Source organism: Engraulis encrasicolus, chromosome 3 (genome assembly GCF_034702125.1).
Source record: "Engraulis encrasicolus isolate BLACKSEA-1 chromosome 3, IST_EnEncr_1.0, whole genome shotgun sequence".
NCBI classification, from domain to species: Eukaryota; Metazoa; Chordata; class Actinopteri; order Clupeiformes; family Engraulidae; genus Engraulis; species Engraulis encrasicolus.
Genome location: NC_085859.1, coordinates 46,351,915 through 46,368,165, shown reverse-complemented (window position 1 = coordinate 46,368,165; position 16,251 = coordinate 46,351,915). Strand labels below are relative to the sequence as shown.

The 16,251-nt window shown below is 38.7% G+C and overlaps 1 long non-coding RNA gene across 1 annotated transcript; it reads right to left on the bottom strand.

Annotated features, from left to right (window-relative positions):
• Positions 1 to 4,263: 4,263 nt before the first annotated feature.
• Positions 4,264 to 6,544, bottom strand: LOC134445461 (uncharacterized). Its single transcript, XR_010034264.1, has 2 exons — positions 5,851 to 6,544; positions 4,264 to 4,723 (listed from the first exon to the last, which is right to left on the bottom strand). It is a non-coding gene; the product is annotated as an uncharacterized LOC134445461 (long non-coding RNA).
• Positions 6,545 to 16,251: the final 9,707 nt, after the last annotated feature.

Genomic DNA, 16,251 nt, shown 5'->3' with positions numbered 1-16,251 from the left:
CCGGTTCCGGATCCGGCAGGATAATAGGGTTTTTCAGACTATCCGGATCCGGCAGGATCTTAAGCAGTGGATCCGGTATCCAGCAGTTACCTAAAAATCAGGATCTGGGGCATCTCTACTTTTTACGTAGCCTAGGCTTTTCAGTCAGTCTTTCACAACCCCAATTGCTGCATGGAGTGAAAGCACTTTGTAAGCAGCCGTTGAAGGCAGTGTGGCAGTAAGCCAATGAGTCTTAAAAACAGTTTGTGCCACTGTAATAAAAAGGCCCACATGTGCGAGTTGGCTATGTGTTTCAACCCTTTCGTAGGATTCGGTATCCGGTTCAGGATCCGGCAAGATCTTAAGTAGTGGATCCGGTATCCGTCAGGATCCTAAAAATCAGGATCCGGTGCATCTCTAAAAACAATAAACAAATTAACCATTAACTTTAGCATTACTCAAAAGAAAAGATTATAGCTCCAACAGTGTATATATTTAAGTTTCCAAACAAATTGCCAAGCCTAATCTTAAATCATTTGATAAGAACTCCAATGAAAGCGAACATTTGCTTGATTATTTTGTCAACAGTGTTATGGACAAATACTATGTCATTTGAAACATACATAAAAATACTACAGAGTTGAAACAACATACGCTTGAAAGTGCTTATGTCCCTTAGCAATAATGTTGTCATTAATCTGTGCAACTGATATAGAAAATGTGATTGTTGAGCTTCATAAGTAGGATTTTATGATTCACTGTGATACAGACTGACACATTTTTCATTATAAATCCCTGTAACGTCTGATTTGAATTTAGTCACCCTCCTTACACAAGACTTCAATCTCCAAAGATAACCCTTAGTGTCTGTTCAGGGATCAATAGCACAAAAACACTTTCAAACAGTCAACCGTGTTACTCAACTGTGTTACGGTCAACAGTGCAGGGGAACACGTCGGCACTTTTTTAGGAGAAAAAACAAGCAGACAAACCCATCTCCCTAGAACACAAATTATTTTGTTTGTTTGTCTGTCAATATGGAGATAAATTGGCAAAAACATACTCCTCCTCAACTGTCATAGCTAATTGTAACACCATTGACGGTAACACGGCTTGACCAGAGAATCGTATATGAGAGTGAGATAAAGCAGGCGGATTCTTTTCCGGTATCCACTTTACGTCGGGTGAACGCCCCTTTAGGAGACCTTCGATTAGGAGACCTTCGGAGTCTTGAGGTAGAGAGTAAATGGAGTCCCCTTAGCGCTGTAGACGGCGGTAGCGCACGAAAAATCATGAAAAGAGAAGAAGAAGGAGGGACAACGCCCCCTTAGGAGACCAGATTTTGAGCACACGCTTTTGCATTGAGTGGGCGTGTTTCGATTCCTCTTATTATATATCCAACCTCTTTGGCTTGACATTTCAGCCATTTTATGGTGTTGTGCTAACTGAGGACCTCAGAAATTCCAACACAACACCTTAATTATTATTACCTTCGCCAGAAGGTTATGTTTTGCCCGCCGTGTATTTATTACCTTCGCCAGAAGGTTATGTTTTGCCCGCCGTGTATTTATTTATTTGTGAATATGTCTGTTTGTTTGTACTTCGTCTAACTCAGTCAAAACTGAGCCGATTTTTATGAAAATTTGTGGGATGATTTGTCATGACCCAAGGAAGAATCCATTCGTTTTTGGGAGTGATTGGGTCAAAGGTCAAGGTCAAAATGTTTGTTTGTACTTTGTATAACTCAGACAGAACTGAGCCGATTTTCATTAAATTTAGTGAGATGATTGGTCATGACCAAAGGAACAATTGATTAGTTTTTGGGAGTGATTGGGTCAAAGGTCAAAGGTCAAGGTCAAGGTCACGAAAAGGTTAAAAATGTACATTGAGACGATTTTTATGAAATTTAGTTGGATGATTGGTTATGACCCAAGGAACAATCGATTACTTTTTGGGAGTGATTGGGTCAAAGGTCAAGGTCACGAAAAGGTCAAAAACGTAAATTGAGCCGATTTTTATGAAATTTAGTGGGATGATTGGTCATGACCCAAGGAACAATCGATTACTTTTTGGGAGTGATTGGGTCAAAGGTCAAGGTCAAGGTCACGAAAAGGTCAAACACGTAAATTGAGCCGATTTTTATGACATTTACTGGGATGATTGGTCATGACCCAAGGAACAATCGATTAGTCTTTGGTAACGCTTTATTTTACGGTACAGTATTTACTATGTACTTTCTGGGTAACAACTGGGTAACAGAGGGAAATTACATGGTACCTAGAATGTAAAAAGGGGGTAAATACGATGTAAATACTGTGTAATTACAGAGGAAAAAACTCAAAAGTTACCGTGAAACTACACTGTGTATTTTCTGGGTAACAATTGGGTAACAGAGAGAAATTACCCAATTGTTATCCAGAAAATACACAGTGTAGTTTCTTGGTAAGTTTTGAGTTTTCCCCTGTAATTACATAGTATTTACATCGTAACTACCTCCCTTTTTTTCCATTCTAGGTACCATGTAACTTCTCTCTACGGTACAGTATTTACTATGTACTTTCTGGGTGACAACTAGGTAACAGAGAGAAGTTACATGGTAGGCCTACCTAGAATGTAAAAAGGGGGTTATTACGATGTAAATACTATGTAGCCTAATTAGAGGGAAAAACCTCAAAACTTACCATGACACTACACTGTGTATTTTCTGGGTAATTATTGTTTGATGGCAATTTAAAAAAGGATGAAAGTACTACCTATTTACCTGTTTGTTTTACAGCAATACCACATTTAATTACTAGGTTGATGTGCTGCTCTGGATGGTAATTACACAACTCCAAAGTCAGAACTTACAAGGAACAGTATTTCATTGTAGTTACTGTGTTTATCACCATACATACCCATTTATTGCATGGGTAAATGTGGTACTTACCTGACAAAACAATTGCTGATGTCACACATTGCCATGGGCTCTATCTTCATTCTTGTAGCCGTTGAGTCAAAAGTGTTTGGTAAGTACATGGTAGGTTTCTGCACTGTTACCAAGTAACATATATTTATTTACCAGGTAAAGAAGGGGAAACTGTACTGTAAAGTAAAGCGAATGCTCATACCAAAGTATTACCAATTTCTTACCAAGTAATTAAACTTGTTTCATAAATCATGTAAGTACATGGTAAGTTTCTGCACTGTTACCGAGTTACAGATATTCAGTTACTAGGTAAAGAAGGGGAAACTGTACTGTAAAGTAAAGCGAACGCTCTTACCAAAGTATTACCAATTTCTTACCAAGCAATTATACTTATTTCATGTATCATGTAAGTACATGGTAAGTTTCTGCACTGTTACCGAGTTACAGATATTCAGTTACCAGGTAAAGAAGAGGAAACTGTACTGTAAAGTAAAGTGAACGCTCTTACCAAAGTATTACCAATTTCTTGCCAAGTAATTAAACTTGTTTCATAAATCATGTAAGTACATGGTAAGTTTCTGCACTGTTACCGAGTTACAGATATTCAGTTACTAGGTAAAGAAGGGGAAACTGTACTGTAAAGTAAAGCGAACGCTCTAACCAAAGTATTACCAATTTCTTACCAAGAAAATAAACTTGTTATATATCATGTAAGTACATGGTAAGTATCTGCACTGTTACCAAGTAACAGATATTCAGTTACCAGGTAAAGAAGGGGAAACTGTACTGTAAAGTAAAGCGAACGCTCTTACCAAAGTATTACCAATTTCTTACCAAGCAATTATACTTATTTCATGTATCATGTAAGTACATGGTAAGTTTCTGCACTGTTACCGAGTTACAGATATTCAGTTACCAGGTAAAGAAGGAGAAACTGTACTGTAAAGTAAAGTGAACGCTCTTACCAAAGTATTACCAATTTCTTACCAAGAAAGTAAACGTGTTTCATATATCATGTAAGTACATGGTAGGTTTCTGCACTGTTACCGAGTTACAGATATTCATTTACCAGGTAAAGAAGGGAAAAAAATACATCAAAAGCAAATCAAAGCATTATTGTGGAAATCATTTTTTTTTAATTGTATATTGTGGCAAACAACAGTATTGCAACTATGCTGCTCATTGGAACTGTGCTGCTTATTGCCAAATTGTATTATGTTTAGGTAATAAACTAATATATACTAGTATGAATGTAACCCACTACTAGGTATGTACACGTCGATGATAGGCCAGGTTCAATAGCTAGAGAATAAAGACACTAGGCTCTGGGAGAGTGCAAAAAGATAAGTGCAATTAAAAGACACCACACAAGGATATACTTTTTTTCTTTCTTTAGTTATGAATTGCAAGGTAGAAAATATGTACATATTCCCAAAATAAAAGAAAAGAATTGACCCTTTAAAATAAAATAAAATGAATTGTCCTTCAAAAGTGAGTAATTGTCTATTTTCCAAAAGTTGGGAACAGTCCTTTAAATCAGTCCTTTGAATCCTCAAAGAGAAAAGAGTTCCTTTCAGTTGTTCAAGAAAAAAAAAAGAAAAAGTAGTTCCTTTATAGTAGTTCCGTTCAGTTCAAGGCCTTAGTTCAGTTTGTAAACCGTTAAAGTAACAACTCAAGTCAGTCAGTCAGTGTTGTTGTGACACAGGCAGGTCACAACCTGTCCACATATGCGCCATGTACAATGACACAGGACAGGATCCGACTCAATGGGGTGGGTGGCTCGCCATCAAACGCAGTCATCAATCCACAGCGGAATCCAGGTCCAAAAAACGTCACCTGTGTAACCATACCCTTAGTTAAGCTACACATGTACACAGGACAATGTTCACATTTCTTATCAAATATCAGTTCAAACAGTTTAAACTTAAAGTAGTTGTACACAGGGGTGGAAAGTAACTAATTACATTTACTCAAGTACTGTACTTGAGTAGCATTTATGAGTAGGCCTACGTTGTACTTTTTAAGTAGTTTTTAAAATGAATACTTTTACTAGTATTTGAATACATTTGACCCAAGTAGTTAACTCAATTACACTGGAACCTGGCCTGAGTACTGAGTAAAAAATAGACAAAATGCCACGCAAAATAATGCCACAATCTGCCGGAAATGAAAGATTATGCAGGATGGCACACAGCATTTCCACGATTGTACTATCTTGGATCAATGTATTGGATGATGGCTGGTGCCAAGCAAGAGATAGAGGTTATGGAGGACGATATTCAAGAAAAAGAAACATTAAATTGTCGAGAGGAAAGCTAATTAAATGTAACTAAGTACTTTTACTCAAATTGCATTTTTAAGTGAAGTACTTTTTACTTTTACTTGAGTAGATGTTTAGATAGGTAGGCCTACTTTTACTTTTACTCGAGTAGGATTTAGGCAAAGTAAAGATACTTTTACTTGAGTACAAATTTTCTGTAGCCTACTCTTTCCACCTCTGGTTGTACAACATTAATATCAATCTTCTCAAAGGAAAATAGCCTATATGGAAACCGCATAAGCTTACACTTCATTTATACTGAAAAGCATGGCATAGGCTACCATTCAGTTACATAACCATTATCAAATAACAGGATGAATACTATGAAAAACATCACTCGGTACTGAAACCGCGGGAATTACACACAGATATTGCCGAGCACAGCAATGATAAGGAGGACTCGTTCAGACCTCTCCCCTCGCACGTGATGGGTGCGTGATCACAAGCATGTGAATTACAGGCAGCTCATTCCAAGCTTTAAACTTACTCAATTCAACCAAAATATACCCTTTTCACACTAAACACAACAAGTATTAACAAAACAAACTACAATCCTGAAGTTTCACCGAAGTATTTCACAGTGATAAGCAATAACACTCAAGTTACATCAGTAGGGAAAATAAGTTACAGGTGGTTGCCTTACCGAGACGATTCAACAGAAACAATACACGACGAAGCGCAGCTTCTTTCTCTTCAAAACACAAAAGATTTACAGAGCAGGTCGCTCGGTGGTCCAAAAGGAAACTTAGAAGTAGTTATCATTAACTTAGAATTACTTTTCTATCAATATCTAGCTCCAAGGTGGAGCAGAAGAAACGGAGTCTTCAATTCAGCTTTGGAGCTCTTCTCAGCTCAACTGACTAGAACGGCTCCACGGAAAGCTGAATGCATGGAAACGCATGTCAAAATAAAAGTCCCATAACGTAACTGTCACAGTAAAAGTTAGGCTATATCAAATATGTGTTAATCGTGTTTTTAACAATAACAACCCATCATTCACGAATTGCCTTATCAGTATTATCACTATTTATTATCCCATTTGACTATTTATGCTATTTAATCAACTAATACCTTTTTAATATGCATTTGTCAACTGGGTTACATGAACATAGTAAGTTTTGCAGCTAAAAATGCCTGTTTCTGGAAATTAAAAATTGAGGATCATGGAGAAAATCCCCCTTTTCATTTTTTCATTGATGAAAAATGCAATGTTTGCTGTCATAATACCTAGAAATTGAAAAGTGCTATTCATGAAAATGGAAATGAAGAATGGGCAGCAGGAATTCTGGAATGAAATAGGCCTAATAATAGCCTAATAAAATACAGTGCATCTGTGTGTGTATGTGGAACAAGGCAGCCATCCGAGTTGGCAGCAGAAATACACTCATCAGTCCAGGCAATACTTTCTCTAGTCTTGTATTGTAAAAAATGTAGGCCTGGTCTGATGAGTCTTTATATCTGCTGCCAACTCGGATGTTAAAGTGATACTGTCCCATGTTTGGAAATGAGCTCGTATTACACTTCCCCTTGAGGGGGAATTATTGTTATTGGGTTTTACCTTTCTCCTGTACTTCCTGCCGTTCTCTGACTACAGCAGTGAAAATTTTATCTCCATGCTAGCAATTAACACTGAGTCCTATGAGAACAGTTTCCCCTTCTTTACCTGGTAACTGAATATCTGTAATTTGGTAACAGTGTAGATGTACTTACATGATATGAAGTTTAATTGTGTGGTAAGAAATTGGTAATACTTTGGTAAGAGCGTTCGCTTTATTTTACAGTACAGTTTCCCCTTCTTTACCTGGTAGCCTAACTGAATATCTGTAACTCGGTAACAGTGCAGAAACCTACCATGTACTTACATGATACATGAAATAAGTTTAATTGCTTGGTAAGAAATTGGTAATACTTTGGTAAGAGCGTTCGCTTTACTTTACAGTACAGTTTCCCCTTCTTTACCTGGTAACTGAATATCTGTTACTTGGTAACAGTGCAGATACTTACCATGTACTTACATGATATATAGCAATTTTATTTTCTTGGTAAGAAATTGGCAATACTTTGGTAAGAGCGTTCGCTTTACTTTACAGTACAGTTTCCCCTTCTTTACCTAGTAACTGAATATCTGTAACTCGGTAACAGTGCAGAAACTTACCATGTAGGCTACTTACATGATTTATGAAACAAGTTTAATTGCTTGGTAAGAAATTGGTAATACTTTGGTAAGAACATTCGCTTTACTTTACGGTACAGTTTCCCCTTCTTTACCTGGTAAATAAATATATGTTACTTGGTAACAGTGCAGAAACCTACCATGTACTTACCAAACACTTTTGACTCAACGGCTACAAGAATGAAGATAAAGCCCAATGGCAATGTGTGACACCAGCAATTGTTTTGTCAGGTAGGCCTACCACATTTACCCATGCAATAAATGGGTATGTATGGTGATAAACACAGTAACTACAATGAAATACTGTTCCTTGTAAGTTCTGACTTTGGAGTTGTGTAATTACCATCCAGAGCATCACATTAACCTAGTAATTAAATGTGGTATTGCTGTAAAACAAACAGGCAAATAGGTAGTAGGCCTACTTTCATCCTTTGTTAAATTGCCATCAAACAATAATTACCCAGAAATTACAGCGTGCTTTCGTAGTAATTCACAAGATATTTTCTTCTCAATTACATAGCATCTACTTAGTAGTAACCCCCCTTTTAAATTTTAGATACCATCTAATTCCTCTCTGTGACCCAATTGTTACCCAGAAAATACACAGTGTAAGTTTCATGGTAAGTTTTGAGGTTTTTCCCTGTAATTACATAGTATTTACATCGTAATTACCCCCTTTTTACATTCTAGGTACCATGTAACTTCTCTCTGTTACCCAGTTGTCACCCAGAAAGTACATAGTAAATACTGTACTGTAGAGAGAAGTTACATGGTACCTAGAATGGAAAAAAAGGGAGGTAATTACGATGTAAATACTATGTAATTACAGGGGAAAACTCAAAACTTACCAAGAAACTACACTTTGTATTTTCTGGATAACAATTGGGTAATTTCTCTCTGTTACCCATTTGTTACCCAGAAAATACACAGTGTAGTTTCATGGTAACTTTTGAGTTTTTTTCCCCCTGTAATTACACAGTATTTACATCGTAATTACCCTCTTTTTACATTCTAGGTACCATGTAATTTCCCTCTGTTACCCAGTTGTTACCCAGAAAGTACATAGTAAATACTGTACCGTAAAATAAAGCGTTACCATTAATACTTTTTGGGAGTGATTGGGTCAAAGGTCAAGGTCAAGGTCACGAAAAGGTCAAAAACGTTTTTCTTTGCCAAGCACTATATGCCAGAACAACGTGTGCATGCTGAATTGAATAAGAGGTCAAGACTGGGCCAAAAATTTTATATTACGATATTCCGGTCCGATTTAAATGAAACTAACACCAAAATTTGGAGAATGTTATGCCCCACACTCTGAAGATGGCCAGAAAAAAATAAGTGGCGTAGGCGAAGGTTTTCGCTCTACCGAGTGCCCATTCTAGTTAATTAATGTATTTGTATGCTTTATCTGTGTTTTTTCTACATGTGATTTCTAATTCAGATTCTTATGAATATGTTGATAACACAGTTGACAGGCAATTTTCCCACTATGAGAACATGAAAAAGAATGGATTAAATTATGGAAGGATGGAGCTCAAAACTTACCAAAAAGTCTTCCCATATCCTGCCAAAGAGGTTATGACATCACATGATGTTATTCGCATGGCCCAAGACCAAACCATTACTGATTCATGGAGGGGTTTTCAGACCATGACGCGGTTAACACAGTTTTCGTGGACACACACAAAATGGCAAATGTCATGTAAAATGGAAAGGACAGTGGTCTTTCTGACAGTTTTGTCATAAAGAAATTGACAATAAACTTGACTTGACTTGACTTGACTTGATATTGTGATGATTACTGTGAATCAACATTTGCAATCGTCTTGGGCAGAACACGTTTCTTTACATGCTAATATGAAGACTGAATCTGACATTTGGAAAACAGGACGGCATGAAAACGCTCAAAGCCAGTATTAAATATTCATTCTTGCTGAGGGAAATAATGCCATGTCTACACTTTCTGTATTACATGAAAGATAAATGTGTGCTATTGTCCAAAACATCACTGGATGCAGTTAATAGTTAGTGGAATTGGCAAATAAAATCCATGGACTTAAAAGCGCAGTCGAATCGTAGAATCACTCACATAAGAGTGCTCTTTTGACTATCTAGTGACAAACTCCAGACTCGTAGCTTTCAAACAACAGCACGGATGTTAGTGTAGCACAAACTGGGATATGACTGCAACCCCTGGCGTAAAAGAAGCCAAAAATGTATAAAATGTGTGTGACAGTTAAGTGGTTAAAATGAAAACTGTAATCTATGACTTTTATTGGCATTTAAGGTGTGAACAATGTCAAAAATACAGCATACTACAGGCAATCTGTAAACAATTAAATAGGCATTCGATGGGCATATTAAAATGGAAACTGTAATCTATGACATTTATTGGCATTTAACCCAGTGAAACCTGAAACATGAAAGCAATGACAGAAAATTCAAATTTCTTGGAATTTGCCTCAATATTGGTCCCTTATAAGAAATGTTAAACATGTTTTCAAAATTTTGTTAAGATCACTGAGATATTTAATGCATCATATATGATGCATCAGGCTTTAAATGAATGGAAATTCCAATTTCATGACCATTGAAAAATGACTTTTAATGCATTTACAACTTTTTTTTATTTAAAAAAGTTGTCAGACAATTTAATTTGAGGATTATCTTTAAATATTTAGTGAGATCCTGCCATTTTTTTTAAGCCTATCCTTGTTTTAGCAGGACCATATTTTACATTTCCCACAGCCTGGTTGGGTATTTTTTAAAATCTATGTAAAAACATAGCTGATCGAATGCTTAACAACCTATTTATGAGTGTAATATAGATCATTATTCATTTTTGATGTGTAATTTGAATATATGGGTCCATTTCTCCATTCACTTCAATGCATTTTTTACGAGATCATAATTTCAAGATTTTGCATTACATTTTCAAAATTGCAAGTAAAACCTGTTTCTTAAGGCAATATCTTTGTCTTGAAGTAAAACAACTTGTGTGTTTTGTTAAACGATCGTCGTGGTATACTTTGTAAGTTTCCCTATGGAGCAAATGCATTGATGGCTGACTTCCTGCCACCGCCGGATGGTGCTTATATGTTTCATCAGTTTTAGCACGATCTCTCTGCAACACGGTGTAAAAATATAAACTCTTCCTTGATTAATTGCACAAAGCAAGTGTTCAAATTAAAGGATGTAGAGTTATATTTCGGAAATTTGTACACAAACCTTTTGCAATTTGACGATATCTCAGCGTCGGTCAGGGAAACCGCTTCTACTCCATTTTTGCATTTTTCGCCGAGCTGTGATCAACTTGTTGTTGACCGCTGCTCTCTTGTGGCGGTTTCCGTGTACTGCAGGACGTTTGGAAATGACACGCAGGATGTTTTTGAGATGGATTTTTTTTTGTGTCAGCGTGGAGAGGGCTTTGAATTTGATGCATCCGGCGCGATAGGGTTAAGGTGTTAACGATGCCCAAAATCGAATCCATACTCACCAGAACATTGGGGTAAAAAAACAAAGACAAAGACAGAATAGATCAAGGTAAGTCATTTAAAATATAAGTGGTTTAATATCTTTTGCCAGGAAACCAAACAAGTCTTGAGAGAAAAAAACCCAATCAAAATCAATGAGTGAATGGCATAATGGATGCCTGGGAGAGGGATAGTGAAGGACTGAAGAGAGACAGTATCCCATCTCAATAGTGAAGAACAGAAGAGAGACAGTATCCCATCTCAATGTAGTGCAGAAGAGAGGCAGTATCCAGTGTTGCCAGATGTGTCTGAACAAATCCCGCCCAAAAGGTTATCAAAAACCGCCAAAATGTGCTAAATTCCGCCCAAATTCAACAAATTACATTGACCAATGGGGGCCCAAAACGGCTGAAAAAACGCCAAATGGCCAATTTTTCCCGTTTTTACCCGCGGACACCCATCACAAGTAGCCCAATCTGGCAACACTGGCAGTATCCCATCTTAATGTTGGTGATGAAGAAGATGGAAGAGGCAGAGTTGCCAGATGTGTTGATGAAAAGAGCAAAAATGGAGGAGACGCGCTCACACTATCGCCTTGTAACGTGCTGAATCCCACATCAAACATAAATGAATGAAGGAAGCGAAGGACAGCAGTCTTAAGATTTTTTCCTTGTTTATTCGCCTACGAAAGTTTTGGGTAGAGCCCCTTCTTCAGTGTCTAATGGCGAGAATTGGATCAAATCGCCCAAAAATCTGCATCCTTCATTCATTCATGAAAAAAGTGCTCAAAACCTGCCTGGAACCCGCTACTAAACCCTGCTCAATTTGACCTAAATTCTATTGATTTCTATGGGCATAATATGCAAGAAAAACCTGCCAAAATGCCATTTTTTACCCATAGATGGGCATCCTAAGCAGCCCAACCAGGTGTGAAACTGTCTAAACTGGCAACAATGGGAGGAGGAGGCAGAGGGACGGGGCAGCAGAATGAAAGGGAATGGAGAGTATACCAACCAAGGAGGTTTAGTATCCTTGAATGCCATCATTTTACTTGCCATATAAACTTGCTTGTTCTGGTAGCTGCACAATGTACGCTGTAATAATATGTGAAAAGTTAACCACCATAGTACTAAACTACCATGATATCATACAGGGCCTTTACAGTAGTAATGCCCTATGACTTGGTCATTGCCATTCTGGTAACACCAAATTTATAACAGGCTAACTAATGTGTGCTTTGATCAACTAGCCTATCTATTGTACCTAATTGGAGGGTTGTGTTAATTAGAATCAACTGACTCAATTCAATTTGGAATCATGGCCTACCATGACTTTCCTGAACCAAATGATTTCCTTTGTTAGAAAAGTGCCAGCAGAGAGGAGGAGAGCAAAGAGTGGCGGAAAGTTCAAATGGGGGAATTCCAGCTGAATGACATTCCAACCCAATTAATGATATCAGCCAGAACTCAAAACACACACACAATTACTGTACCTTTGACAGTGGTGGTAAAGAGAGGATATGCTAGGGATCAATGTTTCAGCTCCGAGGCTGCAATATTTAATTCACCAAGGAACTGTGAATGTGAAAGAAGCTTCATAGAGGCACTTGACATTTTGAGCCAGGCATAATTTTCAGAGTAAAAAACACTATGTGTGTGCAGAAGGATTACTGTGCTATCGCATAATATGTATTTCTAATTACTGTACTGCATTTTCATTAATTACTGACAAGCTTTGCAGTCACCAGTTATGGAATTCATTTTGGACGCAAATAGATACCCTGTGTTTATTGTGTGTGTGTGTGTGTGTGTGTGTGTGTGTGTGTGTGTGTGTGTGTGTGTGTGTGTGTGTGTGTGTGTGTGTGTGTGTGTGTGTGTGTGTGGTGGGGGGGAGTGGGGGTAGTGGCTGCGTGTGTGTGTACTGTAATAGTTCAGCTTAGTTCACATTGTGGCCTGTTCTCACAATCCATGGGTGCTGGAGAGTTGCACGATGGACAAGAGTGTGCGGTATCTTCCTCTCTGCTGCAGAGTTGTTACCATTTGTCCAGATCTAATTCATAGAGACAGATGTATAACAAGAAGTGGAATTTTCTGACCTCATTGAAATAAATCGGGCAACTGTGGAAGTTTTTATTCTGCTTTTCAAGCATTCTGGTATTTCACTGAGGGGAAAAAATGGCTTAAAAATCTTTGTGTGGTCCGGCCTTCACAACTTTTTGGAATCTTGAGAATCAATTCCTTTTGAATTTGAATCTGAATAATATTATACTCTACTGGAGAATGGAATAATGGAGCAGATCTATTGTACTGGTGGTGGCAGTAAAAAAAACTGTAAGAAACTGTTTCTAAGAGAGCACAAAGAGGCCATGAAGAGTACACAGTAAAATACACAGTTTTAATTTAATAGATTGAGCAAAAGGTTGGCAAACTGATGTCTGGGGGCCACATGCATTTCACCTGGCCCGCAGAGCCTTCAGAAGACAACTTTTAAGTCAAAAGTAATATTCTGACCTAACATTCTTAAAGCAGCTTGGGGTCTTGGAGGTGTGACATTAATCAATATTACATCTAAATATTACAACATGCCAGAGAGAAATAGCTATTATAGCACTGTACAACAGTATTCTGAAATGTATTTCTTATTATTGGCACATATATGTGGCCTGCAATATCTGTCCCTACAGTCGATAATTCTAAATCTAACGTGGCCCTCGGTCCACAAGAAATCAACTAGCTCTGACTTACAGAGTACTCTGGGACCAAATACATTCTATATTCTAGAAGACTGTGTAACTGCATGTGTAACTGTGTACTTATTAGACATTGTGTGACATCCTGTACCAGGAGGGAACATGGAGGACCAGAACTTGGTCTGTCCAGCTGGCAAAGGGCCCATAAGGGGATTGTGATGGATTGACCATCGCTAAGCTTGTGGGTGTGTGTTCTAACTGTCGCACCAATGAGCCTGGTGGAGTGGTCAGAGTCCCAGTTTGGTACTTGCAGACTTGCATCCCAGAGGTTGCCGGTTCGACTCCCGACCCGCCAGGTTGGTGGGGGGAGTAATCAACCAGTGCTCTCCCCCATCCTCCTCCATGACTGAGGTACCCTGAGCATGGTACCGTCCCACCGCACTGCTCCCCATGGGGCGCCACTGAGGGCTGCCCCCTTGCACGGGTGAGGCATAAATGCAGTTTCGTTGTGTGCAGTGTGCAGTGTTCACTTGTGTGCTGTGGAGTGCTGTGTCACAATGACAATGGAAGTTGGAGTTTCCCAATGGGCTTTCACTTTCTTTCACTACAAGTGGTGTCAGCGGTGGGATGATTATCCTGAGGCCATCAGAAATGGGCCCATTGCATGTAAGCTGGGAGGGACCACCAGGATAGATGACCTAGGTGCGAGGGCCCCCAATAATAGATGAAGCATAGATGATGGAGATGGAAGAAGCATGATGGGCAGTAGCATGAGGGGTACCATGAGTATACGAAGCGCATGGGTGCGCTTCCCGAAGAAGAAGGCAGTGTAATGGAGTGACCAATATGGGTGTGTTCTGACTGTCACACCAATGAGCCTGACTATTTTTGTGTACTGTTCAGAGACCCAGTTTGGTACACCAGTAAATCCAGGTTGCGTCCAAGCCGGTCAACTCTTCTCCCCCTTGCTATTGAGATGATGATGGCAGGTCAACGTCCACAGGGGATTATCACAGCAGCACATCACTGTATTGTAGGTTTCCTCAGTCTGCACGCTGTCGACTTCAAAACGCAGCTGGAAGTAGTCTGCAAAACGTTCAGCACTGTGAGGTGAGTCATACAAAGGCAAACCAAGAGAAAGAAATGAGATAATCAATGAATGAATACAAGCCAGAGCACTGTAGCTGAAGGATATACGTAGTAACCAAAGCAAAAGCAGAGATGCAGCTCTTTTATTTGTCACTCTAGAGAACTTCAATAGTTTTACACTGGTTAGATTAGTGTGGAAGCCAAAAGTACTGTCTTTCAAGGCCACCAATATGTTATGATGTCCAAGTGGCCTCTTTTAACACTGCGGACTACAGTCAAGTAAATAGAGATTTCTGAAGTATCTTGTGTGGAGGAGTCTCATATATTGTGTGGGCTTCCACTTAACCAATATTTTCTCACTTATTTGAGTACCTTACAAGGAAAGGATTCGGAAACAACTCTCCCAAAGAGCACGACAAGCACCTAGTGACCGTACGCAATTTGGAAGTTCTTGTTTGAACCAGTTTAACCCCTCTCAACGTACTACATTTGCTGTACAAGTGTTTATTTTATTTCCACAGTAACACTGTGATCCTCAACTGGGGTGTACCGTACCTTTCCTAGCTATGCCAACAGCACTTTTAAAATGCATAAAGCCAGATTTCAAGATCACAGCAACCTAATAAGCTGCTGTACAGTATGTAAACTATAACTCATACATCAGTCTATTATACTCTTTACTGACAATGTCTACCAATGGTACCAAATGGTTATAAAATGTGTTGTTTTATAAACAACAGTACTTAGTATTGCTTAGACATATTCAGTGTCATTCTGAAGTAAAGCACTACCTTTGTGAAGGCCATTGGCGTGCACAGATAGGGACGAGGCTAAACACCTACCCCTTTGCCCTCCTTTTTTGATTTTTTGTTTTGTTACAATGTACAGTGGTCCAAGTTGACATGATAATCCACAAGTGCTTTACAATCAAAACCATGTTACAATAATGCCCCAACATACTGTGTAGCCTACTAAGGCAGCTGGAAGTTCCACATGCCTCCAACACCGCCCCTTCAGCACCTAACCAGTGCTGATTAGAGGTGTGTCGTTCATGAACGAGCCGGTTCTTTTGAACGGCTCCCTGAAGTGAACGATGGGAACCGGATCACAGCTGGGGGAGCCACTCGACCGTTATTTAGTTCATTTCTCATTCATTTTAAGCACGTGACCTCGACCAGAGTAATAAAATTTGGGAAAAAACACAATTGTTTGCCCCAAATAGAGGCAAAAACGGTCTTTAGAAGCAGGAGAATAATCAGTTGTTGTTTGGACAAAATTACCTTGAGGAGGAGTCAAAATATTACATTCTTAACACTGAATAAATCATTTAAAAAAGAGCCAAAAGATCCAGTTTTTTGAACGGCTCTTTGAAAGGAACGAGCCACTAAGATCCGGATCCCGAAAAAGAGCCATAAATCCCATCTCTAGTGCTGATGATTGGACTTACGCCAAAGACCATCTACCTTCTGTCAAATTCATTGTCAACTATGTTAACATTCAGTCATAAAATCTAATTCTTCTCTCTGAGTCTTAATGGATGAACTACTGGTTTTACCAGAAAATCTTCTACCCTAACTCCATGGCCCAGTTTGCTGCTCTGGGGTGCATTTCTGGAAAGCG